Source organism: Mobula hypostoma, chromosome X1 (genome assembly GCF_963921235.1).
Source record: "Mobula hypostoma chromosome X1, sMobHyp1.1, whole genome shotgun sequence".
Taxonomy (NCBI): Eukaryota; Metazoa; Chordata; class Chondrichthyes; order Myliobatiformes; family Myliobatidae; genus Mobula; species Mobula hypostoma.
Window position 1 is genome coordinate 5,992,790 of NC_086128.1, and position 27,464 is coordinate 6,020,253.

Sequence of the window (27,464 nt, forward strand, 5' to 3'; positions counted from 1 at the left end):
GGAAATTAGTAAGGAGGGATGAATTGACAAGAGAATCACAGAGGGAGCAATCCCTGCAAAAAGTGGAGAGGGGAGGTAAAGATATATTTAGTGGTATGATCCCTTTGGAGATGGTGGAGATGGCCTTTAACTTAGGTGTGATTGTTACTAATGAGGGGGAGTGAAAGCTAAAAAACCTGATGAAGTTGAGAGGAACACTTTTCTCAGGAATGCAATGAACTCTGGGGATTTCTATAACTTTGACCAATTGCCACCAGGATGACTCTGTCCAAGCACAACCCCATGTCTCCTCCTTGGCCTGTATTCTGGAGAAGCCAAGCTCCATCAGCAGTACCTGTTGTAGGAAAAGAAAGTAGCATTTAATATCTAAAGTTCATAAATGTATTGATGACAGCCTTATTTCATTGAAGTGTCCTGCTGCTTTCAATCTTGTGTGTAGTCCAGAGTTCCCTTTTATGTATTGATCATTAAGAATCTTCTAAAAAGTCATATGGGTGATGGGACAGAGATACATCTCTACCAAAGGAGGTGTAAGCCACTCCTTCCCTCCGCTAGCCTGCAGGTCACCCTTGGGCAAGGAGTACCACCTATTTAGCCCACCCCACCCCCGATCAGGGTCACGTGAAGCCATGGGGGCAGGTGGTGGATGGTTGTACGAGCAGCTGGTGCATATCACAAGTCCTGGTTATGTGACCACTGACACCAGGCAGACAATCTCTGAAGAGTATTGATAATATCTGGGAGTCACCTGTCATGAAAAGACACTGCCCAGAAAAAAGGCAACAGCAAACCACTTCTGTAGAAAAATTTGCCAGGAACAATCATGATCAAGACCATGATTGCTGACGTCAAACAGCATGGCACATAATGATGATGATGAAAAAGTCAGATGTATATCTTACATTGGTCTAAGCTACACACATAAAATGCTGGAGGAACTCAGCAGGCCAGGCAGCATTTATGGAAAATAGTATAGTCGACGTTTCGAGCCGAGACCCTTCTTAGGACTTCCTCATCTCTGTTCTGAATGGGCATCCCTCTGTTCTGAGTCTGTGCCCTCCGGTCCTAGTCTCTCCCACTATAGGAAACATCTTCCCCACATCCACTCCATCTAGACCTTTCAATATTACACGGGTTTCAATGAGATCCACCCTCATTCTTCTAAATCCACTGAGTACAGGCCCAGAGTCATCAAATGCTCCTCATACATTAACCTTTTCACTTGTGGAATCATTCTCGTGAAACTCCTCTGGACCCTCTGCAATGCTGGCACATTTTGTCTTAGGTAAGGGTCCAAAACTGTTACAATACTCTAAGTGCAGTCTGACCAATGCCTTATGAAGCCTCAACAATGCAACTTTGCTTTTATGTTCTAGTCTTCTTCAAATGAAAGCTAACATTGCATTTGCCTTCTTTAGCACCAATGCAACCTGCAAGTTAACCTGTAGGGACTCCTGCACGTGGACTCCTAAGATTTTTGAATTTTCTCCCCTTTAGAAACTAGCCTGTGCCTTTATTCCTTCTACCAAATTGCATGGTCATACACCTTCCTACACTATATTCCATCTGCCGCTTCTTTGACCATTCCCACAATCTGTCTAAGTCCTTCTGCAGACTCCCTGCTTCCTCAGCATTACCTTCCACCTATCTTCATATCATCTGCAAACCTGGCTACAAAGGCATCAATTCTGTCATCCAGATCATTGACATAAAACGTGAAAAGAAGTGGTCCCAATACCAACCACTGCAGAACACCACTGGTCATTAGCAGCAGATCAAAAAAAGCCCCATTTATTCCCACTCTTTGCCTCATTCCAATCAGCCAATATTCTTTCCATGCTAGTATCTTTCCTGTAATACCATGGGCTCTTATCTTGTTAGGCAGCCTCATGTGTAGCACCTTGTCAAAGGATTTCTGATCCAAGTGCACAGATTCTTGAAGAGTAGAGTGACATTTGCAATTTTCCAGTCATTCAGAACCATTGCAGAATCTAGTGATTATTGAAAGATCACTATAGGCCTCTACAATCTCTTTAGCTACATTTTTCAGAATCCTTGAGTGTAGTCCATCTGGCACAGATTACTTACCTATGTTCATCCCTTTCAGCTTCTTCTTCCACAGTAAAAACTGATGCAAAAACCTTAGTTCATCTGCCATTTTTGTCCCCCATTACTACTTCTCCAGTGTCATTTTCCAGCAGTCCGATACCCACTCTTGCCTCTTATGCTTTATATATCTGAAAAATCTCTTGGTATCCTCTATGGTTATATTGGCTAGTTTACCTTCATATTTCTTCTTTTTAGTTCCTGTGACATTTTTAGTTGCCTTCTATTGGTTTTTAAGAGCTCTCAAGCCCTCCAGCTTCCCACTAATTTTGCTCTATTGTATGTCCCTTCTTTTGCTTTTATATTGGCTTTGACTTCTCTTGTCAGCCACGGTTGCATCATCCTACCTTTAGAACAGGGGTCCCCAACCTTTTTTGCACTGCGGACCGGTTTAATATTGACAATATTCTTGCGGACCGGCCGACCGGAGCGGGGCGGGTGGTAGGGTTGCCAACAAACAAGAGTAGAAGTCAAATGCGTTGTTTACCCAAAAGACTACAATGCCCATGAAGCCTTGCGCGAGCACCAATGCGCATGCGTGTCGTGACCAGCCGATTTCTCCCCCCCCCCACCTCCCAAGCAAATCCTTTTTCGCGATTCTGTTCGTGGGGGTGGGTGTTAATCACTACCGGAATATAGGTGATAAGTGGGTAATGCACTCAATTTTGTTTCTAAAAGGGTTTATTATCTAATGAATTTAATATTAAAAACACAGCGCATATTTTCCTCGCATGAATATAGCGATAAGTCAATTATCAGGGGAGCTTGAAGTGTTGAACGAACTTCCAGTAGAAGTGGCAGAAGCAGGTTCGATATTATCATTTAAAGTAAAATTGGATAGGTATATGGACAGGAAAGGAATGGAGGGTTATGGGCTGAGTGCAGGTCGGCGGGACTAGGTGAGAGTAGCGTTCGGCACGGACTAGAAGGGGAGAGATGGCCTGTTTTCGTGCTGTAATTGTTCTATGGTTATATAGGTCACTTATAAGTCAACAGCATCATAACATTTTAAGTAATATTTGGATATTAAACGCACAGCACATATTTTCCCCGTATGAACATATAAAATCATTGCAACACACCAATATTGCTGAATCAGTGGGAGCCCTGGGCTTGTTTTCCTACAACGAGACGGTGCCATCGAGGGGTGATGGGAGACAGCGATACTCGAAGGGGGTTCCTTATGTCCAGTCTATTCCGCAATTTAGTTTTCGTTGCAGAAAAATGTTGGAAATGAAAGCAACGTTTTCAGTGCTTTCGTGGCTATCTCAGGATATTCAGCCCTGACTTTGATCCAGAATGCCGGCAGAGATGTTATGTCAAACATACTTTTCAGCCCGCCGTCATTTGCAAGCTCGAGGAGTTGATCGCCTTCCCGCCCTGACACGGATGACGCGCGGGTCATGACCTCACATGCGTAATGGATGACCAGTGGCCGTGACAGGGAATGAGGAAAGGTGCAGCTGACCAAACCATATCGCTGCCTCGCGGCCCGGTAGCGCATGCTCTGCGGCCCGGTAGTTGGGGATTGCTGGGATATGACAAGTTGGAGCAAGGCCTGGTATGGAAATAGCAATGTCTAAGAACAGAAAAGTCTGCAAAAAATGGTGGATAAGGCCCAGTCCATCACAGGCACTGCCCTCCTCAGTTTTGAACACATCTACAAGGAGAGCTGCCACAAGAAAGCAGCATCCATCATCGAGGACCCCTGCCATCCAGGCCACACTTCTTCTCACTGCTGACAATCGGAAGGAGGTGGAAGAGCCTCAGGACCACACCACCAGACTCAGGAACCCTAAAGCAACAGGTTGGAGAACAGTGGTGTAAGCTCCCAGTTATTGTTCCTGCTTTTTGCTTCATAGCAATTGGGCTACATGCACAAAAAAATTCAGTACCACTCAACCTAATTTCTAACTAATGTCTTTCTAAGGCATTAAAATATCCCACAGTAAAATACTCTTGCTAAGTTATGAGAGGCATGGACAGGAGACAGCCAGAATCTTCCTCGTGGGATAGAAATGTCAAATAATAAAGGGCATGCATTTTAGAAGTGAGAGGGAAAATCTAGAGGAACTGTGTGGGTTATGGTTTTCATACAAAGGTAGTGAGTGCTTGAATGGGATGCAGGGCTGGTGGTGGGGGCGGATACAAAAATGGTGTTTAAGAGGCTGTTAGATAGGCATGTGGATGTTCAGGGAATGGAGGGATATGGATGATGTGTGGGCAGAAGAGATTGAATTTAGTTCAGCATCGTGTCCAGTGTAGACATTGTGGGCCATAGGCTTTGTTCTCCTGTGCTGTACTCTTCCACATTCTACGTTCTAAGTGGATTAAACTAAGCAAAAATGTGATATCAAGTCAGAGAAGGGCCCTCCTGACAAAAGGCATTCAACTTGAAATGTTAACGTTGTTGTTTCTCCTTCCACAGAAGCTGCCTGATCTACTGAGTGCATCTAGATTTCCTGTATTTACAAAGTTTTGATCTTCACATGAGGAAATAATAGCCAACAGGAATAAGCCAAAACATAAAACAGGTTGGTATGAGGTAGGAGTAAAGTAGCTGAAAAGCTGTTATAAGGTTGAGTTTACTGTATTCATAGCTATAAAGGAAAAAAAGAACATTTGTTTATACACAGGAGGAACAACTTGAAACACAATACTATTAAACTGAAGAAAACAACATACAATTTCTCTGCAGCGGCCTGTATCCTGGATCTAAATCCTCTGCTTAATAACAAAGCAATAAGAAGGAAAATCTTGGGTTTGATAGTATCTTTTCCACTCATAGGATATTCGGAAGCATATTGCACCTGTAAGGCAATTCCAGCTGCAATGTGCACCAATCAGCATAGTGAAGTGGTCAAAACAGAAATACGATATCAACAAGCAGATCTTCTATTTTGAGCTGTGTTTGAAGGATAATTATCATTCAAGTCAGCATGATGAAGAATCCTTTGATGAAGTGACATTTTTTGCATTCATTCGTGAGGGACAACAAGACCTCAGCCATTGTCTCATCTGAAAGACAGCAACTCGCTGGTACTTGATTATAGTGTCAACTGAGTTTCAATAATCAATGTCTTTGAGTGGGACTAAATCTGCAAACTTCTGACTTAGACATAATATGTCTGCTACTTAATAATTTCCTCTTGACACTTAATTGCAATCATACCAAAATATTGTCAAAATCCCAGACTCTAATATATTTTAAATAAATTCTGCATTTAAATTGCACCTCATTTGACCTTGCAAAATCGAGTTATGTTCAGAAAGACAACATAATTTTTCTTTATGCAAACACGAAGAAATCTGCCGATGCTGGAAATTCAAGCAACACACACAAAATGCTGGTGGAACGCAGCAGGCCAGGCAGTATCTATAGGAAGAGGTACAGTCGATGTTTCGGGCCGAGACCCTTCGTCAGGGCTAATTGAAAGAAAAGATAGTAAGAGATTTGAAAATAAAATGAAAGTCGTATGTTTTTTAGCTTGGAGTGCTCAGCCCACATTGAAGGAATCAAAAGCAGTTGGCCTAGAAGTGCCCATGTGACCACTTTATTGTTGCAGTACGAAGAATTGCTTTCTATCAACACCATTCCAAGGTATCAGTAAGGGAACACAAGAGATTCTGCAGGTGCCGGAGATCTTGAGAAGCACACACAAAATGCTGGAGGAACTCTGCAGGTCAGGCAGCATCCATGGAAATGAATAAACAGTTAATGTTTCAGGCTGAGATTCTTTGTTGGTGCTGGAAAGGAAGGGGACAGAAGCCTGAATGAGAAGGTGAAGGGAAGGTGAAGGAGTATAAGGTAACAGGCGATAGGTGAGAATAATTGAGGGGGAAGGTGGGTGGGTGGAGGAGGGAAGGATGATGTGAGAAGCTGAAAGAGTTAAAGGGTTGAAAAAGATGGAGTCTGGTAGGAGAGGACAGTGGACCATGGAATAAAAAGTAGGAGGCAGGAATTGAGGGAGCTGATGGGCATGCCATGAAGAAATATCTTGAAAGCAATGATCATATCATAATTGGAATTCGAGTTAGTTTATTATTGTCACATGTAGTGAGATACAGTGAAAAGTTCATCTTGCATACTATTCATACGCATCAAATCTGGCAAAATCCAAGCCTCCTGATCTACACCTATAAAGTCTCCTTTTCTGACTTTTGGTTTTGGTTTATTATTGTTACATGAGATAAAAGAAGATAAGACAATAATGGAATGTAGAAAAGATGTACAAAGAAAATGCAGTGCAGGTGGGCAATAAGGTGCAAGATCATAACAATGCAGATTTTGAGGTCAAGGATCCATAAATAGCATTGGCCAATCATAGAAGACCCAGTTTCATTAGGGTTGGATCAGAACTGACGTATAAAATCTGGAATCAAATTCCACCGAATACAGAGGCTGTAAATCAAAGTTAAAAACAGAAAATGCAGGAAACACTCAGTAGGCCAGGCAGCATCTGTCAAGTGGAAATCGGTTAATGTCTGTAACTCATGTTAGTAGTGAGAAGGAGAGAAATGAAGTTAGTTTTCAGTTAGCAGAGAAGGTGTAGGTGGGAAGATAATACAGTGGTGTTAAAAAGTTTGTGAACCCTGTCGAATTTTCTCCATTTCTGCATAAGTATGACCTAAAATGTGACCAGATCTTCACCTAAGCCCTAAAACCAGATAAAGAGAATCCAGTTAAATAAATAACACAAAAACATTATACTTGTTCATTTATTTAATGAGAAAAAATACCCAATATTACATGTATTTGATAGAAAATGTAGCTTCAACTCTGGGACGTTGGTGGGTTTCCTTGCATGAACTGCTTGCTTCATGTCCTTCCACAATATTTTGATGAGATTAAGTTCAGGACTTTGACTCAGCCATTCCAAAACACAAATTTTCTTTTTAAACTATTCTGTTGTTGATTTATGCTTGTCTTTCAGATCATTATCCAACTTCTACTAAACTTCAGGTGATGGACTGCTATCCTAACACTCTCTATAAAATGTCTTAAAACAATTTTGAATTCATTGTTCGCTCAACGATTGCAAGTTGTCCAGGCCCTGAGGCAGTGAAGCAGCCCCAAACGATGATGCTCCTTCCATCATGCTTCATAGATGGGATGAGGTTTTGGTGTTGGTGTGCAGTACCCTTTTCCCACCAAGCATAGCAATGTGCATTTCTGCTAAAAAGTTCAACTTTTGTCTCATCTGTCCACAGAACATTGACCCAGAAGTGTTGTAGATCATCCAAGTGGTTTTTTTCAAACTTGAGATGTGCAGCAATGTTTTTTTTTGGAGAGCAGTGTTTCTCCCGTGAAAAGAACACCATTCTTGTTCAGTGTTTTTCTTATAGTGGACACAAGAACAGAGACTTTAGCAAGCTCTAGAGATTTCTGCAGGTCCTTTGCTGTAACCTTTGGGTTCCTTTTCATCTCCTTCAGCATTGCACAGTATGCTCTTGGTGTGATCTTTGCAGGATGCCCACTGCTAGGGAGAGTAGCAACAGTACTGAGTTTCCTCCATTTGGAGACAATTTCTCTTACTGTAGGCTGATGAAAACTCAGGTCTTCAGAAATGCTTTTGTAGCTTTTTCCAGCTTCATGCATCTCTACAATTCTTCTTCTAAGGTCCTCTGAAAGTTGTTTTGATTGAGGAATGGTGCACATAAACAGATCTTTCTTGGGAAGAGCAGGCTTTGTCAGTAACCTGACCTTGTGTGTCTTTTTTAAAGGGCCGGGCACCTCAGACACTGCCTAGAAGAAGATAATGGCAAACTGCTTTTGTAGAAAAATTGCCAAGAACAATCATGGTCATGGAAAAACCGTGATCGCCCACGTCATACGACACAGCATATAACGAACGAACAATGAACAGGTTAGTATTGTTTCATGAACCAAGGTTCAGTGAAAAACTTAGTTTTATAACCCATCCATACAAATAGTTCTTTGAGGTAGTAAAAGGAAAAAACAAGAACATTGTCCTTTAATATTCTTAATTACGTGTTGGATTTATTGTAAACCATTTTCTATTCATAAGTCTCTAAAAAAAAACTGCAGATGTTGGAAAACAGAAGGAAAAACAGGAAAACCTGAAATACTTAACAGATTATATATGGCACCTGCCCTCCAAGAGGACCACAAACTTGTCATAGGGTCTGGAGGCTTGTGTGCCTCAATAACCCAGCAAGCTATGTTGGCTGGAATCAGGTCCTTCTTGTTTGGCTTTTGGTAGGGTCACCCATGCCAAACAGGTCACAAGGTAGAGGGATCCACCAGTCCTCCAGATTCAGGAGTTCATCTCAGGGCTAAAAGTCCTGATTGGTAAAACAAAACTGTTACGGAAACAGCAATGAAGAATCCTTCTCCACCTGAGTGCGACGGCATTCCTGAGTCTCCATCCGGGACTTGCCTGACTGTCAGTAGTGAAAACTGAGAGGAAGCTCTGACACGATGAAGGAAGCCCTGGACACTGCCAGAGATGGGGGACCTTCATTGCAGCCTAACCACCAGTGGCGTAACAAGCAGTAAGTAAATACAGCACCTGTGGTATTAGAAACAAGACTAGTGTTTGAGGTTAAAGATCTTCATACTTTTTATTCTATGTTTTTCACAATGACTTTGAATCATTTTACCTTTGTTTATGCCTTAAACTACTTCATAATCTAAAAGAAAATTTGAACAAGAGAACAATTGCAATGCAATTTACAGGTGATCCACACTGCAGCTATAGTGGGAGCAGTGGAGTGGTGTTCCAAAGAGGAAAAGGAACTAATTTGTGTGGTGGACAGGGTCTCAAACAGGCCAGCTGCTTTGTCGCAGATCCAGGCACAGATTGACAACCATATTGGTAGATCCAGAGTCACACATTGGCCAGGCTGGGGAAAGACTAAAAGGCGAGGCACAGTGCTCTGGCTGTGAAGGTGACGGATCCCTATCGCATCGTGGTGGGTGTCAGGAGGCTCGGGAGTGTTGAGGGGTTCCTGGCTGTGCTAACACCCAGTCAGCTGGAATTACGCTTTGGACCTAAGTTCTGAGATTCTTCTCGGGAGAGTGTCCCGCATAATGTGAGCTGTCTTATGGAGATGCTTACTGTGCCTTTCCGTGACGTGCTGTTTCTTGCACGGACAGCTCCTGCACATCTTTAACTTCCTTGCCTTCATCTGCTGACCAGACTCACTGTGGCAGTCTGTTTTACCAACTAGCAGTGGAGACTTCCCCAGTGGAAGTCTCTTTATGCAGGAGTCCTTCCCCTGTACATTGGTGACCTGAGGTGGAAGGTGTTGCATCGAGCAGTACCGTACAACAGGTTTTTAAGCAGGTTCACAGATACCCCATCCACCTGTCCAATCTGTGGCTGGGAAGTATCAGTGTCCCACATTTATATGGAGTATTTGAGGTGTCAGTCCCTAGTTGCATATCTGAAGGGGCTGTTCCTCAGGTTTTGGTTACACTGATATATGGCACCCAATACAGAAGGGGGCAGGTCGCTCAGAGGAATTATTGGTGGGCTTGCTCCTGGACGTGGCCACGATGGCCATTCATGGGACCAGGCGGTACACAGACAAGGGCTCTGCCTTTCTTGCAGGGATACATTCATGCCCAGATGAACTTGGAGAGTGAGCACGCATTCACCATGGGTGCATTGGGGAATTTTCAGGAACGGTGGGTCCCCCAGGGAATTGGCTCTTTTATAGATAGTAATAATCATATTTTAATTTGAATTTGTTCAATGTCTTGTAAATACTTGATATCTGTATTTTAGTGTGAATAAACTTTTGTAGTTTTGGAAAAACTACAAAAGGACAAAAGGTTTCCTTCCTTAAAGGTCATTTGTGAACCAACTGGGTTTTTGGCTAAAACCCAGAAGTTTTGCAGTCATCATTACTGATTATCTTTTTTATTATTCAAAGTTATTAAATAAATTTAAATTTCACAGTTGCCATGGTGGGAGTTAGTATTATGTCTCTTGTTTCCTAGACAGGCCTCTGCATTATTAACTCAGAAGCTTATCTGCTCTTCCTCCACCCATCAAAGTTCCTGTGTATTCGAGCTGTGGTTATCCAGCTGGAGAATATTCCATTTCCCGTCTCCCATTATTAATTTGGGCAGGAGATCAGAAATTCATTGAGATGAGACATTTCCATGAAGTACAAATTGTAACTGAAGTATTTATCCAAAGACAAGTTCAATAGATTTATCAGAGTTCTTTTTTAGAGAAATCCCTGTGAAAAGAAGGCTCAGTTACTCTAATATTGTGCTCCTGATTTGGTGGCTTACTTTATTTTTGGCATCCATATGTGAATTAATTCATAATTAAATCTAACTAACATTTTTTGTCTTTAATCAGTCTAAAACCATGGTAATTCTACTTAGAAAATACTCAAGTATTCTGAATGATCTCATGTGAATTACATATCATAATCTGATTTAAAATTGGGAACTGTAATGCAGAGAAGATGTATGTAAAAAATGATTTGAATTATGGTCTGTTTATGTGAGCAATAATTTTCCTCAACAGTCAGTGTTGTGAATGTTCAACATGCAAATTGGACCTTCCTGTTTGATAAGATAGTAAGATTGAACTGACAGTAACTGTAGGAGCCATGTATCTATTTCCTGTCTGTCTGTATTGTATTTTGTGTTGCACGTTTTATGGGTTGCAGTAATTTGTCTCGTGGATTGGACATGGTAGAAGCAAATAAGTACAGTTATGCATTCATGCTTTGTGTACTTAGCTAGCTTAGTCTAGTTGAGAGGGAGTGAGCCGGGGCGATTGTTTTTTGTTGACCGGTTATTTACAATCTTCGCTTAGTTACACTTAATTACCCTAATTTGAATGCTAATTACTCTTATTCTGCTATATTACTAATTTAGTTCCACTAATTTTTTTTATTGCTATAAGATCGTTCATCTTTGCAATAAAGCATCACAATAAAGGATCGACTGCACTTTTTCAAGTTGGAGCTCAGTTTGGAAGCCCGTCATACAGTGTCAGCTCTCGTACTCAGTCTCGCAGCGGTTTTGGTTTGTTTGCAAATAACTGTTACAGAAACCATATTATCTATTTTTTGATGGTATTACTTGATGAAGAAAGATTGGTTAGGACAAAATCTCAAATATTCAAAAGATCCTTAAAATCCAACTAACATTTGGATTTTTAGGTATTGGAAAAAGATCAATGGTTGTAGGGAGATGGGGCTGAGGTAAAAGATCAGCCATAATTTTATTGGATTGTTAGGGAATGCATGAGGGACCGTTCTGCTTCTCTTTTTTATGCCCTTATGTTATTCATCTTCAGTATCTCACCGAAAGAACATCAGCAGACCAGCACGTTAATTAGAACATAGAATAGTACAGCACAGTACAGGCCCTTCGGCCCACAATGTTGTGCCGACTCTTAAACCCTGCCTCCCATATAACCTCCCACCTTAAATTCCTCCATATACTTGTCTAGTAGTCTCTTAAACTTCACTAGTGTATCTGCCTCCACCACTGACTCAGGCAGTGTATTCCACGCACCAACCACTCTCTGAGTAAAAAACCTTCCTCTAGTATCCCCCTTGAACTTCCCACCCCTTACCTTAAAGTCATGTCTTCTTGTATTGAGCAGTGGTGCCCTGGGGAAGAGGCACTGGCTATCCACTCTATCTATTCCTCTTAATATCTTGTATACCTTTATCATGTCTCCTCTTATCCTCCTTCTCTCCAGAGAGTAAAGCCCTAGCTCACTTAATCTCTGATCATAATGGATACTCTCTAAACCAGGCAGCATCCTGGTAAATCTCCTCTGTACCCTTTCCAATGCTTCCACATCCTTCCTATAGTGAGGCAACCAGAACTGGACACAGTACTCCAAGTGTGGCCTAACTGCAATTTTTTTGATTTGCATCTGAAAGAAGCATTGATCTTGGACTCCTGTTGTGCTCCTACCCTTGTGGTACTTGAGGTAAGTGATGGTCAAAGTCCATTTTCACCATTCATCTATTAATACTTGCAGTGAACAATGGTTTAGAACCATTTATATTGGCTGGGTCATCTTTGCTTTACATCAACATAGTGTCATGGGATGTTTCATGTCCACAGAATACAAAAGGCACTGGTTTAATTTCTCACCAGTAGTTACTGTCAGTAGTTGCTCTGCACTAAATGTCAGGCTGACTGTTGGACTTAAGTTCCTGCAAGGAGCAAGCCCCTGACCCACCTTTCTGAGATTCTGAGATGAGATCGGTTCCTCTGGGCCAAGACTGAAACATAATATTAGTAATAATAATAAGTTATTATTCTGAGCAGTGTCTTTAGAAGATGGGTGATCCCAGCCATTATCAATACTCTTCAGAGACAGCAGTGATTGCTTAGCCAGGACTAAACTAGACTAAACTTACCAATTTGATTAAGTTTTGTGACAAGGTGACAAGAGAGATTGAGGACGATAGGGCAGTGGATATTGTCTACATGGATGTTAGTAAGATGTTTGACAAAGTCCCTCATGGGAAGGTAATCCAGAAGGTTAAGATGCATGGAGCTCGTGGCGAATTGGCATGTGCATAGAAGACAGAGAGTAGTGGTTGAAGGGACTTATTCGAGCTGGAGGTCTGTGATCAGTGGTGTTCCGCAAGGATCCGCACTGGGACCTCTGCTGCTTGTGATGTATATAGATGACCTGGATGATAATGTCGATGGGTGGGTTAGTAAGTTTGCAGATGATACCAAGGTTGGTGGAGTTGTGGATGGTGCAGAAGACTGGCAAAGAATGCAGCACGATATGGACCAGTGCTGAGAAATGGCAGATGGAGATTAACTCAGATAAATGTGAAAAGTTGTATCTTGGTAGGGAAAATGCAAGAAGACAGCACACTGTTAAGGGAAAGATCCTTAACAGTGTTGATGAGCAGAGAGATCTTGGGATCCAAGTTCATAGCTCCTTGAAAGTGGCTACACAGGTCAATAGGGTGGTTCAATGGACAATAGGCAATAGGTGCAGGAGTAGGCCATTTGGCCCTTCAAGCCAGCACCGCCATTCACTGTGATCATGGCTGATCATCCACAACCAGTACCCCGTTCCTGCCTTCTCCCCATAACCCTTGACTCCACTATCAAGGTATTGAGTTCAAAAGTCAAGAGGTTATGTTGCAACTTTATAAAACTCTGGTTAGGCCACATCTGGAGTATTGCATTCAGTTCTGGTTGCCCCACTATAGGAAGGATGCTGAGGCTTTGGAGAGGGTGCAGAAGAGGTTTACCAGGATGCTGCCTGGGTTAGAGGACATGTGCTATCATGAGAGGCAGGATAAACTTGGGCTGTTTTCTCTGAAGAGTTGAAGGTTGAAGGAAAATCTGATAGAGGTTTATAAGGTTAGATAGAGTGGACAGAGTGTATCTGTTTCACAGGGTTGAAATGTCTAATACCAGAGGGCATGAATTGAAATCAGAGAGTGCAGGTTGAAAGGGGATGTGAGGAGTGAGTTTTTTACTCAGAGAGTGTGGATGCCTGGAATGTGTTGCCTGGTATGGTGTAAAGGCAAGTACATTAGGGGCTTTTGAGAGACGTTTGGATGGGCACATGGGTGTGAGGAAGATGGAGGGATATGGACATGGTGTAGGTAGGAGGGATTAGTGTTTGGGTGTTTTTGATTTGCTGTTTAGCTGGTTTGGCATCACATTGTGAACTGAATGGCCTGTTCCTGTGATGTACTGTTCCATGTTCGAGGGTAGAGACATACCTCCACCCTGCCCAGAAGAAGGCAATGGCAAGCCACTTCAGCAGAAGAATTTGCCAAGAACAGTCTTGGTCATGGAGACCATGATCACCCACATCATATGATGATGACATTGATGAAGAATTATTATTATTACAAAATATATTCATTGCCAAGCAATATACTTAGAAGTGACAGGTATATCTTCATCTTTTAGTTGTGTAATATGATTGGAGAGACATTGAGTTTAAAAATTTACACAAGGTACTCTATATCTGGAGTGTCTCTGTCTTTAATATAAAGATATGGTAATCAGAATCAGGCTTATATGAAATTTGTCATTTTGCGGCAGCAGTACATTGTAATACATAAAATTACTATAAGTTACAAGAATAAATAAAGTAAGTAAGTAGTGTGGAAGAGGAACAGTGAGGTAGTCTTCATGAGTTCATGAACTGTTCAGAAATATGAAGGCAGTGGGGTGGACGGGGAGACAAAGCTGTTCCTAAAACATTGTGTTTCCATCTTGAGAAGAGGGTCGTACAGAGAAGAGGGCATCCCCAGAATGTGAGCGTATTGTTCGATTTACAGTGTGCAAGACAAGTTTTTCACTCGATCTCAGCACGTGACAAAATTAAGCCAATTCCAACACCAATCCCTTGTAGCAGTTTCGCAGCCACATAGTGTTAAAGGTATAATGTTCAGAAAAAAATATAAATACATAAATTACACAAGAGTTGCACACGAAAAATCACAACTAGAACCAAAATGTAAACAAAGTTAATTTTTGCGCAAATATCAAAGTTGGTATCGTGTTACTATACTGAGGTGGTGATTAGACTTGTCAAGAAGGGAAGAATCTGTTCCAATATACAGTACGTGCTGCATGGGCCCTTCTTAATGACAGAAGTCGCATGTGGGAAATGCTGTTGAAATAGCTTGGGTATTGAACTAAAGTGCAGAAGGTTAACACTACAGTCACTGTGCATTGGTGGTGAATGTATAGGGTGTTTAATTGAGTGTATTGACACGGCTTCTGTTGTCTTGGATGGTGTTGCGCACTCATTCAAGTACGTAGAGAGCATTCCCCATGCTACTGGCTTATGATGACTTACAGGAGGTGAATCACTCACTACTGAATACTCAGCTTCTGACCCAGTCTTGTAGCCATTGTATTTATGTGGTACATCCTGTAGAATGATAAATTCTAACATATTGACGGTGATTGAATGTCAAAGTCAAAATGGCACCAGTGAATCTCGGGTGACATCCTTCAGATAGTCCACAAAACCATTCCTTTCACTTCTTTTACGTCTTCTTTTTATTTTAGGTATGTTTCTGGTACTGTTAAAGCCTGTGATCTACAGTTTGGAGATCAATTGAGAGATCTGTCACTTTCTGAGAAGATTCCAGGAGGCGAGCGCCCCCGAGGCCTAGAAGCTTAGAGATAGGGCGCAAGCCCATGATCTATTTTTCACCAATCTCGCTGATTAAAGCTTAGACGAAAATTAAAACATTGAGGCGCATGCAGAAGGTGAGTGTTCAGCACCATCTACCAGCCTCTCATTTGCTGCTGCCAGAGAAAGGCCCCTGCATTCTCTCTCCCTCGATGCTGTTGGAGGATAGTACCGAAATTCTGGATCTCCGATTTACCAATTAGACTGTAGTTCACTTGGACCCAGTTTTATGTTTTAATATTCTGTGTTTTTGCCCATTCTTTCTTGTTGTCATTTGTGCAATTTGGTTTTTTTTGCACACAGGTGGATGTTTGATTTTTTTTCTTTGAATGGCTTCCATGGCTTTCTTTGTTTTGTGGCTGTGGGAAGGCAAATCTCAGAGCTGTATACTGCATACTTACTTATACATACGCATACATACTTAATAAATGTACCTTGAACCTTGAACAAACATCATTTTGCAGGCACCACATGTAAGTTATTTCCCTTTGATGGAGAAGAATGAGACTAATTCTGTGAGTGGCCGGCTGATGTGTAACTAAATAATCCAGATCAGTGCCCAGATTAATGCAGCATAGATGATGCCTTCCCTCGAGAGCAGCTGGCTGTGCCAATCTACATTCATTAATATACTAAAGGGCAATTACAAGCTATACACTGATGATGTGAAGCTTGGGTGGCTGTGGTCTGGGGTGCAGTGGATGCTGTAACGTTGGCCTTCTGATGCTGCAATGTGATTGGATCCACAGATCTGGGGCTGGAAGGGATGAGCTCCATGCCCTGCAATGTCACTCTCGCACTCCACCGTGCCCTTTGATATTGTACTGCACGCACTACATCGAGCAGCTCAGTGTATACAATTCAGAGTTAGGTGGGCTGTTGCAGTGGGAGATGCAACTTTATACCAACTGCATGCTTTAAATCAAAGGCATATACTGAGGAGTAGGTGCATGTGGGAAATGTGATGAAGTATCTATATGTTGTCTTCAGTGGATTCAACTGATTTGTTGGCCATGGACTCAAGAATGGTCATATCAGCAACGATCAACATTATTTCCAGCTCAAGACTTGGATACGCGGGCGCGCTTGGCTCCTGGAAATGATCTCTGCAATCTGTCACTGTGATGCAAGAGAGAAGACATTGCAATGATGCACATTGCTTGGGCCTGGTTGAATGGCTAGTAATATGTCCAAGCTGAAAGCTGAAGACACCCAGCAATGATATATGTCAAGGTTCAAATTTCAAAGTTCAAAGTAAATGTATTATCAAATGTATTGTCACCATATACAGCCCAAAGGTTCATTTCCTTGTGGCAGACACATTAAATACAAAGAAGCACAATGGAATCCATTAAATTCCACACCCTACAAGACAGACAAACACCATGTGCAAAAGACAACAAACTGCAAATACAAAACAAAAAAAAATAATAAATAAATACACAATAAATATTGAGAACATGAGTCCATAGTTGTTGGAACAGTTTAGTGATGGGGTGAGTGAAGTTTATGAAGTTATCTCCTCTGGTTCAGGGCCCTGATGGTGGAGGGGTAATAACTGTTCCTGAACCTGGTGATGTGAGTCCTGAGGCTCCTGTACCTCCATCCTGATGACAGTAGTGAGAAGAGAGCATGGCCTGGGTGGTGGGGGGGTCCCTGATGATGGATGTTAGAAACATAGAAAACCTACAACACAATACAGGCCCTTCGGCCCACAAAGTTGTGCCAAACATGTCCCTACCTTAGAAATGACTAGGCTTACCTATAGCCCTCTATTTTTCTAAGCTCCATGTACCTATCCAGAAGTCTCCTAAAAGACCCTATCGTATCTGCCTCCATCACTGTTGCCAGCAGCCCATTCCACGCACTCACCACTCTCTGAGTAAAAACCTTACCACCGACATCTCCTCTGTACCTACTCCCCAGCACCTTAAATCTGTGTCCTCTTGTGGCAACCATTTCAGCCCAGGATATTGTTTTCTTGCAACAGCACTCTATGTAAATGTGCTCAATGGTGGGGAGGGCTTTACCTGTGATAGACTGGGCCATATCCATTACCTTCTGCAGGCCTTTCTTTTCGAGACATTGGTGTTTCCATAACAGGCTGTGGTACAACCAGTCACACCTATAGAAGTTTGTCAAAGTTTTAGATGATATGCCAAATCTTCGCAAATTTCTATGAAAGTGGAGGTGCTGCTGTGCTTTCTTTGTAATGAAACTTACATGCGGGACCAAAGACAGATTCTCTGAAATGATAACACCAAGGAATTTAAAGTTAATGACCTCTCTGCCTCTGATCCTCCAATGAGGACTGTCTCATGGACCTCCAGTTTCCTCATCCTGAAGTCAGTAATCAGCTCCTTGGTCTTGCTGACATTGAATGAGAGGTTGTTATTGTGGCACCACTCAGCCAGATTTTCAATCTCCATCCTACATGCTGATTCGTCACCACCTTTGATTCGGCCAATGACAGTGGCATCATTGCCAAACTTAAATATGGCATTGGAGCTGTGATTAGCCTCATAATCATAAGTATAAAGTGAGTGAAACAGGGTAATGAATCATATTAATGCTTGGTATAAGGAATGAATTTTGATCAATTTCACTGTTCGCAGGAGAGTGGTGGGGCTGTGGTGAGTTGAGTTGTGCCTAAGATAATTATTACTGTGTTTCAGAGATGGCATTTGCAGAAACAAATGCTGACCTTAAACACCCATGTCAGGTCATTGGGATTCTTGCAGATTTTTATGGATCAACACCTTGCATCAATGTGTTCTCACTGCCTTCTCAACATGTACTGTAACTAGAGAGTCTTCCCGTCCCTTGCAAGTACAGAAGAAGAGAGGCGGATACAGTGAGAGACTGAGTTGCTGGATATCTGGAGTAACAGTCAAATTGCTGAAGGAACTTGGCAGATCAGGCAGAAGTAATAAAGGGAAATGGACAGTCAGCATTTCAGGAGTCCTGTGCATTTCCCTCAGTAGATGCTGCCTAACAAGCTGAGTTGCTCCAGCATTTTGTGTGTGGATAACAACTACAGCATTTGGACAGTTATATTGATAGGAAAGATCTATAGGGTTATGGGCCTAACTCAGACATCATGGTCAGCATAGGCGAGGTCAGGCCAAAGGGCCTTTATCTGTGCTATGTAGCTCTACGAATCTATGGCATCATTGCTCTACCAACACTTCAGCAAGGCATCCAGATGTTGTTATGTTCAGCATTGATGCACCCTCTGCGTTTGCCTAGATTAGATCCTCTATGAATCGCTGTCAGCATCTGCTTCAGCGGTAACGCACACTCTGTCTTGAGGACAGCTTTGATTGGTAGGATCCACTTGCTATTCTTATCTTCAGCCAACCCATGGCGTGGTCAGTGCAAACTGGGAACTTGAATCTTTACAATGAGCAGGAGCAGAAAGTTGACTTGTTTTGTAAGTCAATCTGCATTGCAATCATGGTGTTTGTTTTGGTGTCCAATGATTTTAATCCCCAGAATTTACTAACAGTAAGGAAGAATATTACATGCCGTGCCTGGTTGAGGAATGGGTTTGATTTTGTCCATAAGTTGAAAGACACAAAAGAGTGATTCAATATGGTAACTATTCCATCGCAATATTGTGATGAATAGCAGTAAAAACACATAAAGAAAGGACAATTATTAAAAGTGGTGAGTGAGAAAAACAGTTCTGTCACTCATAGCAATGAATGTATTTTATGTACATACTTTGGACTTTCAGATTGAATATTATGGAAGCTCGTTTATATGTAGGGGTGTCCAAAAGTCAAGTGTTCATAACAGGGACAGTTTCCTTCTTCTTCTTCTTAAGCCCCATCACCCCACTGCAGTAGCTCACCAGAGTCCTCTGTCCTGCCCAGTCTTTCACGTTGTCTCCAGGTGTAGCCCATCTTCTTGTCGTATCCTTCCTCTCCTGGGTCTGAGATTTTTGGAGCTTCTGTTGGCACTTTTATAGCACAGGGTTTTTACGGGTTGGTGTTATTAGCCCCATACTCAACTCTCCTCCTTTCACAGCCGGGTTTGGGGCTGTTCATGGCGGCGTTAACAGGGGCAGTTGTACCTCAGCAGGCATCTTTCTAGACCATTCAGTGCCGGTTTCTTTTTGATTAATGAGGTGCATTTGTTAGATAAGGTACCACTTGCTGAATTCTCTGAACAAATTAAACTTCTATTTCCAATTTGTGCTCAGTGTCTATACTTTATACCCTACGTTACCTGCGTCATTACTGCTGCAGTATGTACATATCACACCTACTCACCAGCAACCGAACGGAAGCAAAACCCACTGCTTTTCTATTTTAAAACTGCATTCAGCTCTTTTATGAACTAATGTAGGTGGATGAAATCAATCGATGTGCTTGGCACTGTACAGTATGTTACAATTATAAGAAGAATGGTGAGGGGAGTTTCAAACTGATTCAAAATCTTTATTCCAACACAGAATAAGTGACTGATTTTCTATGAATTGCAACTCTGCAAGAGTAATTTGAAATGTTCTATTGATTATTGGATTCCAGCTTGAACTGAGACTACTACAGCAAAGAGTATAGAAATGATATACTTAGACAAGTTGGGACTGAGGTTCACTTTCTTTACCATTCACTAATAAAGATGTAACTTCTTTGAATGAAGTGATTAGGCTGGCAAATTTTAAGAGGAGTCTCGCAGCCAACTATCCAAGTACCCTAATCTAACAGGGCATCATTATACGAAAATTTGGCTCATGGACATAGTAGGATTCAGGTTGCTATTTTTGGTCATTCATGCGCTGATCAGTTCGTAGCTCATGGAAGAGAAGGGGCATGCCAAAGGCAGGATCACAAAGTCCTGAAGAAGGATCTTGGCCCGAAACATCGGCTGTTTATTCATTTCCATAGATGCTGCCTGACCTGCTTAGTTCCTCCAGCATTTTGTGTGTATTGCTGCGGGATGACAATTATTGGTCTGAATCTTGCAGAGTAAATGATGGCGATGAAATGTTGCACCTTGCTGAATTGGTCGGTGGGTTCAGAGGATTAGTGAAGGTACCACAAGCTGAGAAATCTTCAACATGCAAGCAAATTTATTATAGTCATACTTTATTGATCCCGGGGGAAATTGGTTTTCGTTGCAGTTGCACCATAAATAATAAATAGTAATAGAACCATAAATAGTTAAATAGTACTATGTAAATTATGCCAGGAAATTAGTCCAGGACCAGCCTATCGGCTCAGGGTGTCTGACCCTCCAAGGGAGGAGTTGTAAAGTTTGATGGCCACAGGCAGGAATGACTTCCTATGACGCTCTGTGTTGCATCTCGGTGGAATGAGTCTCTGACTGAATGTACTCCTGTGCCCACCCAGTACATTATGTAGTGGATGGGAGACATTGTCCAAGATGGCATGCAACTTAGACAGCATCCTCTTTTCAGACACCACCGTCAGAGAGTCCAGTTCCATCCCCACAACATCACTGGCCTTACGAATGAGTTTGTTGATTCTGTTGGTGTCTGCTACCCTCAGCCTGCTGCCCCAGCACACAACAGCAAGCATGATCGCACTGGCCACGACAGACTCGTAGAACATCCTCAGCATCGTCCGGCAGATGTTAAAGGACCTCAGTCTCCTCAGGAAAAATTATCAAAGTACATATATGTCACCATATACAACTCTGAGATTCATTTTCTTGTGGACATAATAAATGCAATAGCCATAATAGTATCAGTGAAAGGTGTGGGCACGTGGCCAAGTGGTTAAGGCACTGGACTAGCGACCTGAAGGTCGTGAGTTCGAGCCCCAGCCGAGGCAGCGTGTTGTGTCCTTGAGCAAGGTACTTAATCACACATTCCTCTGCGACGACACTGGTGCCAAGCTGTATGGGTCCTAATGCCCTTCCCTTGGACAACGTTGGTGTCGTGGAGAGGGGAGACTTGCAGCATGAGCAACTGCTGGTCTTCCATATAACCTTGCACAGGCCTGTGCCCTGGAGAGTGAAGACTTTCCAGGCGCAGATCCATGGTCTCACAAGACTAACGGATGCCTTTAACTGAATCAATGGAAGACCATACCCAACAGGACAGACAACCAATGTGCAAAAGACAACAAACTGTGCAAATACAAAAAGTAATAATAAATAAATAAGCAATAAATGTGCAGAGCATGAAATCCTTGAAAGAGAATCCATAGGTTGTGGGAACAGTTCAGTGAGGGGGTAAAAGAAGTTTAGTGAAGTTATCCCTCTTGGTTCAAGAGCCTAATGGTTGGTAATAACTGTACCTGAACCTGGTTATGCAGGTACTGAGGCTCCTGTACCTTCTTCCTGATGGCAGCAGCAAGAAGAGAGCATCACCTGAGTGGTGGGGGTCCCTGGTGTTGGGGGTGCTTTTCAGCAGCAATGCTTCATGTAGATGTGCTCAATGGTGAGGAGCACTTTACCCATGATGGACTGGCCATATCCATTACCTCTTGTAGGATTTTCCATTCAGGGGCACTGGTGTTTCCATACCAAATCTACAGAAGTTGTTGAACGATTGCAGAAAGGATATCTCATTCTTAGAGCTTCTCATTTAGTTCCAAACTTCCACTGAATTTGTAAGTTTATAAACCAATAAACACTCTTGAATGCTCGGGCTAGAATTTAACAGCTTATCAAGATCTTAGTGTCATTATTAAAGCAATAACAATAAACAACGAGAAGTGGAGATATTAAAGATTGTCAATTGTATTTCACCATTTTGTAAGTTTTTGTTAGGGAATTTATAGTACAATATTTTCACCTGTCTCTCACATCTCCTATTGAAAGAGGAAGGAAAAAGGCAAATTGGTGATATACTGTACAGGATTCTCTCTTTTGCACAGAACCTATATGAACAATTAATCTTTATTTTCTTCTCTTTGCTAATCATTTCAATGCCTCACTTTCTTCCTCATTAGTATCAATGTAAAAATCACATTCCACCTCCTTGAAAACCAATGCTAAACTTTCATCCAGGATTTTAGTCACGTCTTCTATCTCCCCATTCATGTCATCATTTTCACTCTATTAAGATCCATTATTTCCTTTCTCATCCCTTTTCCTTTCATGTATTTATAGAATAGGTCAGATTTTCTTTTCAGCTCTGAGCCTTCCTTTTCTTCAGATTTTCTCTTTGGGTCAGCTGGCAATCCTGGAATAGTGCTTGGACCCGAGACATAACAGACATCTACATCAGACTTCTATTTATTGACTACAGCTCTGCGTCCAACACAATAATTCTGAACAAACTCATCTCCCATCTCTTAGACTACAAACTTTGCACCCCCTTTGTAACTGGATCCTTAACTTCCTGATCAATGTACTACAGAATAGGCAGCAACAACTCTGCCATGATTATCCTCAACAGCACTGCCCTTGAAGGCTGTGCCTCTAGCCCATATGCACTCATGACTGTGGCCAATTTATGCTTTTTCTCTATTTACAAGTTCACAAATGTCATCATCGTAGTGGGCCAGATCTCAAACAATGACAAGATGGAGTACAGGAAGGAAATATAGAGACTTAGACATGGAGTAAAGACAATAATCAGCAAAATGAAGGAGCTGGTCATTGTCTTCAGGAAGGGGCAGTGAACACTCCCTGTCTGTATAAATGGTGTTGAAGTGGAGATAGTTGACACCTTCACATTCCTGCGTGTAATATCACCAGTAGCTTGTCCAAGTGCGTCCACCAGATGCTATGACCAAGGAAGTACTTCTATAGTGTCCTCGATGACTCATTATTTCTTTACAGATGCACCATAGAAAGCTATCCAGATGTATCAAACAGCCCCAGACTGCAAGAAGCTGCATACTTATGAACACAGCCCAGTCTATTACACAAACCAGCCCCCCCTTCGACTAACTTCATCTACACTTGCCACTGCCTTAGGAAAGTAGCCAACATAATCAAGGAAATCTCCTACCCCACACATTCTCCCTTTTCCTCTCTCCCATTGGGAAAAAGATACAAATGCTTGAGAAAACCTATCACAAAACTCAATGATAGTTTCTATCCTGCTGTTATTAGACTGTTGAATAGTCCTCTCATGCTCTCAACTCTGAACTCTCAATCTCCCAATCAATTTTGCCATGGCCCTTGCACTTCAGCACTTCATTTGTCTGCTTACACTGCATTTTCTCTGTAACTGTAACAATTTAAGCACTCTGTTTTCCTACTTTGACATACTTATTGATGGAATGATCTGTCTGGGCAGCATGCAAATTAAAGCTTTTCACTGTAGTCATGTTCTCTTGAACATAAAATTCTACAAAAAATAGTGGATACTGCCCAGTCCATCATGGGTAAAGCCCTCCTCACCATTGAGCCCATCTACACAGAAAGCAGCATCCATCATCAGGGACACCCCACCCCACCACCACCCAGCCCATGCTCTCTTCTCTCTGCTGCCATCAGAAGAAGATACAGGAGCCTCAGGACTCACACACCAGGTTCAGGAGCAGTTATTACCCCTCAACCATCGGGGCCCTGAACCAGAGGAGATAACTCAACTTTACTTGCCCCATCATTGAAATGTTCCCACAACCTATGGACTCACTTTCAAGGACTCTTCATATTTAGTGCAGATTGATTGATTGATTTATTATTTTCTCTTTTGTATTTGCATTTTGTTGTCTTCTGCACCTTGATTGCTTGTCTGCCCTGTTGAGTGCAGTCTTTCATTGATTCAGTTATGATTCTTGGATTTACTGAATTTGCCAGCAAGAAAATGAATCTTAGGTTTATATATGGTGACATAGATGTACTTTGTCAATAAATTTACTTTGAATTTTGAACTTTTGAAAAATAACAATAAATTGTGCAAAAGAGGGATAGCGAGGTAGCGTTCATGGATCATGGACCCTTCAGGAATCTGATGGCAGAGCAGAAGAAGTTGTTCCTAAAATGCTGAGTATTGATCTTCAGGCTTCTGTACCTCCTCCCTGACAAGGTACCCAAATGAGAAGGGGGTTTATCCCAGATGGCGAGGTCCCTTAATGGTGGATGCTTCCTTCTATGAGGCACCACATTTACCTGCTTCTCAACTCAGAATTGGATGGCCAACCTCTTACTTTCAAAGTCCAAATTTCAAAGTTTAATATAAAATGTATTATCAGTGTACATACATGTCACCACATACAACCCTGAGATTCTTTTTCCTGTTGTGAATACCCTGGTCAGGGAAAAAGTCAGACTTGCATTTTTCCCTGCCAATTATTATTAAGTGTTTCCACCAAGCATACAAAAGGTTGCAGAAAATGTGAGTGAGGATGTAGGCATGGAACCTAACACTCCAGTACTCTATAGTATGACTGTGCATTTCGGGGCATCACGTAGCAGAGCCTGTCTCCATGACACAACATACAGTGGACAATGAGGATACTGAACATGAGATGATTAATATGACAGAGATAAATTCGAACCCTTTGATAGGGAGACTGGTGAGATTGTCAGTCAAGAAGGAATGATACTGAAGCTGAAGTGAGTGATTAAGACTGGGTGAAGGAGACAAGGATGGGCAAGAATGAGCCTGCTCTCAGCTGTACCTCCACAAGGCAGCTGAACTGGTCTCCCAAAGTAATCTGATTTACAAAGGTGAAGGTTAATTATTTATCAAATCATTGAGTCAAAGAGCCTGTTAAACAGGAGCTTTAGCCCACCACGTCCATGCCAGCACTTAAGCACTCATTTATAATAATCTTACATCCATTTTATTGTCTTCATGCTACAAGGGTACAACACGAGAAAATCTGTTCTTTCCTTGCACCTGTGAGGTAAATGGCTACTTCCACAGGGTGAGTGAGATATCCATTGGCTCAGAATGACCAGGAAGATCACAATGTGCAGAAATGCAGGATTTGTAAACATCTATTGAGGAAGTAACCCAAGAAAATGCTCCACTCTCATTATCCCAGGTCGGGTCAGATTGATCTCAGTCAGATAGGAGACAGAGATCTGGGAACAGTGGATTATTTTTCCAGCTTTTGGGAGAGTGCTTTCCTTGATGTCATCCAGGACACAGTTTACCTGCGACATCATCCCTGATGTGTTTGCCACATTTGATAGAGTACACATTATGGAAGGAACTTTACAAGGTTTATGAAGCGCTTTGCAGTCCAATCACCCGACAGCATCTCCAGACTTCCCACGTTGTAATCAAAGGGTAGAGAATGTTGTTAAAGTTACCAGTGAATTGCTGGAGGTTACGTTGTCAAGAGCAGATCTATCCACTAGCATTCTGCAATGTCCAACTCAGTTGACAACAAGGAGCCACTATTGGAGAGTTAGAATAGAGAACAGTGAACCACAGGAAGAGACCCTTCAGTCCAAATGGCCAATGAAGCTACTCTCTTTTGCTTACATAATGTCCATATCCCTCCATTCTCTGTATTCATGTGCCTGTCCAAGAGCCTTTTGAATGCCTCTATTGCATTTGCCTGCGTCACACCCCAGGCAGCGTACTTCAGACACCCAGTACTCTGTGCAAAAATGCTTGATCTACACATTTCTTCTGAACTTATCCCCTCTCACCTTATATGCATGCCCTCTGGTATTAGACATTTCCACCCTGAGAAAAAGACACCAGCTATCTATTATGTCTATACCTCTCATAATCATATAAACCTCTTTCAGATCTCCCCTTAGCCTCTGCTACTCCTGAGAAACCAACCTCTCTTTATAGAACATGCCCTCTAATCCAGGCAGCATCCTGGTAAACCTCATCTGCCCGTCTCCAAATCCTCCACATCCTTCCTGTAATGGGGCAGTTAGCTCTTGTGTTCTGCTTCCAAGAAAAGAGACGCTATTAAAATTATGAGTACAGTTGCAAAATAAGAACCAACAAGAAGTGGCAGAATCACTCATCAGACCAATGGCAGCTGTAACAGAAGGCAGTGGCCACCCGGCCCAGAATACAGATGACCCTGTGGAGAAGGGTGTCAGTTTGAAAAGAACCACTGTGGGCTCAGGGAAATTATCAAAGCTTCTTTGAGCAGAGCAGATGTATAAATATCAGAGAGTGAACTGCCAACTCTACAGAGCAAGAAAACAACAGCTCAACAACGCTGGAATTCAGAAGAATGAGGGGTGATCTTGTTGAAACCTATTGAATGTTGAAAGACCTCGATAGAGTGGATGTGGAGAGGTTGGTGGGGGAGACTAGGATCAGAGGATACAACCTCAAGATAAAAGGACATCCATTTAGAATGGAGATAAGGAGGAATTTATTTAGCCAGTGGGTGGTGAATCTGAGGAATTCATTGCCACAGGAATAGTTGTTCTGATGCATTTGCCACTTTAAGGATTGTGTTACTTGAGTGTGTTGCTGAAGCTTCCTGGGGCAATCTTGTTTGGAGGAAAGCCAGGATAAGCATACTGGCAGGCAATGTAAGTTCTTCAGTGATCAAGCACCCTTGTGAATTATAGTTTAATTAGCCAACTATTTTTGGTGTCTTTGAAAGTGAATAGGGGTATTGCTGAGACATATACTTATTCTGAACCTTGACTTTCTCTTTCTTGAACACCTTCAATGACTCCAACACAAATTCAAATTACTGTTTCCGGCCCACTTGAGTTAAATCACACCCAGCCCAGTGTAAGTGACTTTGTCCTAGTTTAGAACTTTATTCCCAGCCTATCTTTGTCTTATTCTATTATCTGTTACTTTAATGTTACAGGTACTTTTATATTCCTGATGTAAGACTCACGCCTTACTGGACTGCAGTGATCCCTGCCCACTATATGCCTCTGAGACCTGGACTACAAACAGCAGGCAACCAAGGCAGCAGAAGGAGATCACCAACAAAATCCTTCAAGTTCACCGGAGGTTCAAGATTGTAGAGAAAGGAGTTCCTGGACAAACAGCAGGCTAGATTATTCCTGTGTTCTAGCAACTGCCCCTCTGCTCCTCTGAACCTCGCAATAAGTAGGCCCTAGGTCTTCCTTGTGCATACACATCAACTCAGAGAAAGCTTCTTCATAACCTTCTGGAAATGCAGGTTGGTAACAGCATAGTAAGTGTAATATGGGCATCACAAGCCAGAATGAAACACAGGGCCAAGAAGCACAGAAATAGCTTGCAAGGAAATTCAGATTCAGCTGTGTTTATCACATGTACATCGAAACATACAGAGACATGCGTCATTTGCATTAATGAAAAACACACTTCTAAGGATGTGCTGGGGACATCCAGCAATTAGATGA

At 42.1% G+C, this 27,464-nt stretch overlaps 1 long non-coding RNA gene across 5 annotated transcripts; it reads left to right on the forward strand.

Annotated features, from left to right (window-relative positions):
• The first annotated feature begins 2,667 nt into the window (after positions 1-2,667).
• On the forward strand, positions 2,668-27,285 carry LOC134340093 (uncharacterized). Of its 5 annotated transcripts, XR_010016486.1 has the most exons (5): positions 3,517-3,929; positions 4,535-4,640; positions 7,831-7,973; positions 15,125-15,328; positions 26,939-27,285. It is a non-coding gene; the product is annotated as an uncharacterized LOC134340093 (long non-coding RNA). The 5 variants fall into 5 exon arrangements; XR_010016483.1 differs by lacking the exons at positions 3,517-3,929; positions 26,939-27,285 and adding an exon at positions 2,668-2,756 and having other exon boundaries at positions 15,125-16,943; XR_010016485.1 differs by lacking the exons at positions 3,517-3,929; positions 26,939-27,285 and adding an exon at positions 2,775-2,913 and having other exon boundaries at positions 15,125-16,943.
• The last annotated feature ends 179 nt before the right edge of the window (positions 27,286-27,464 follow it).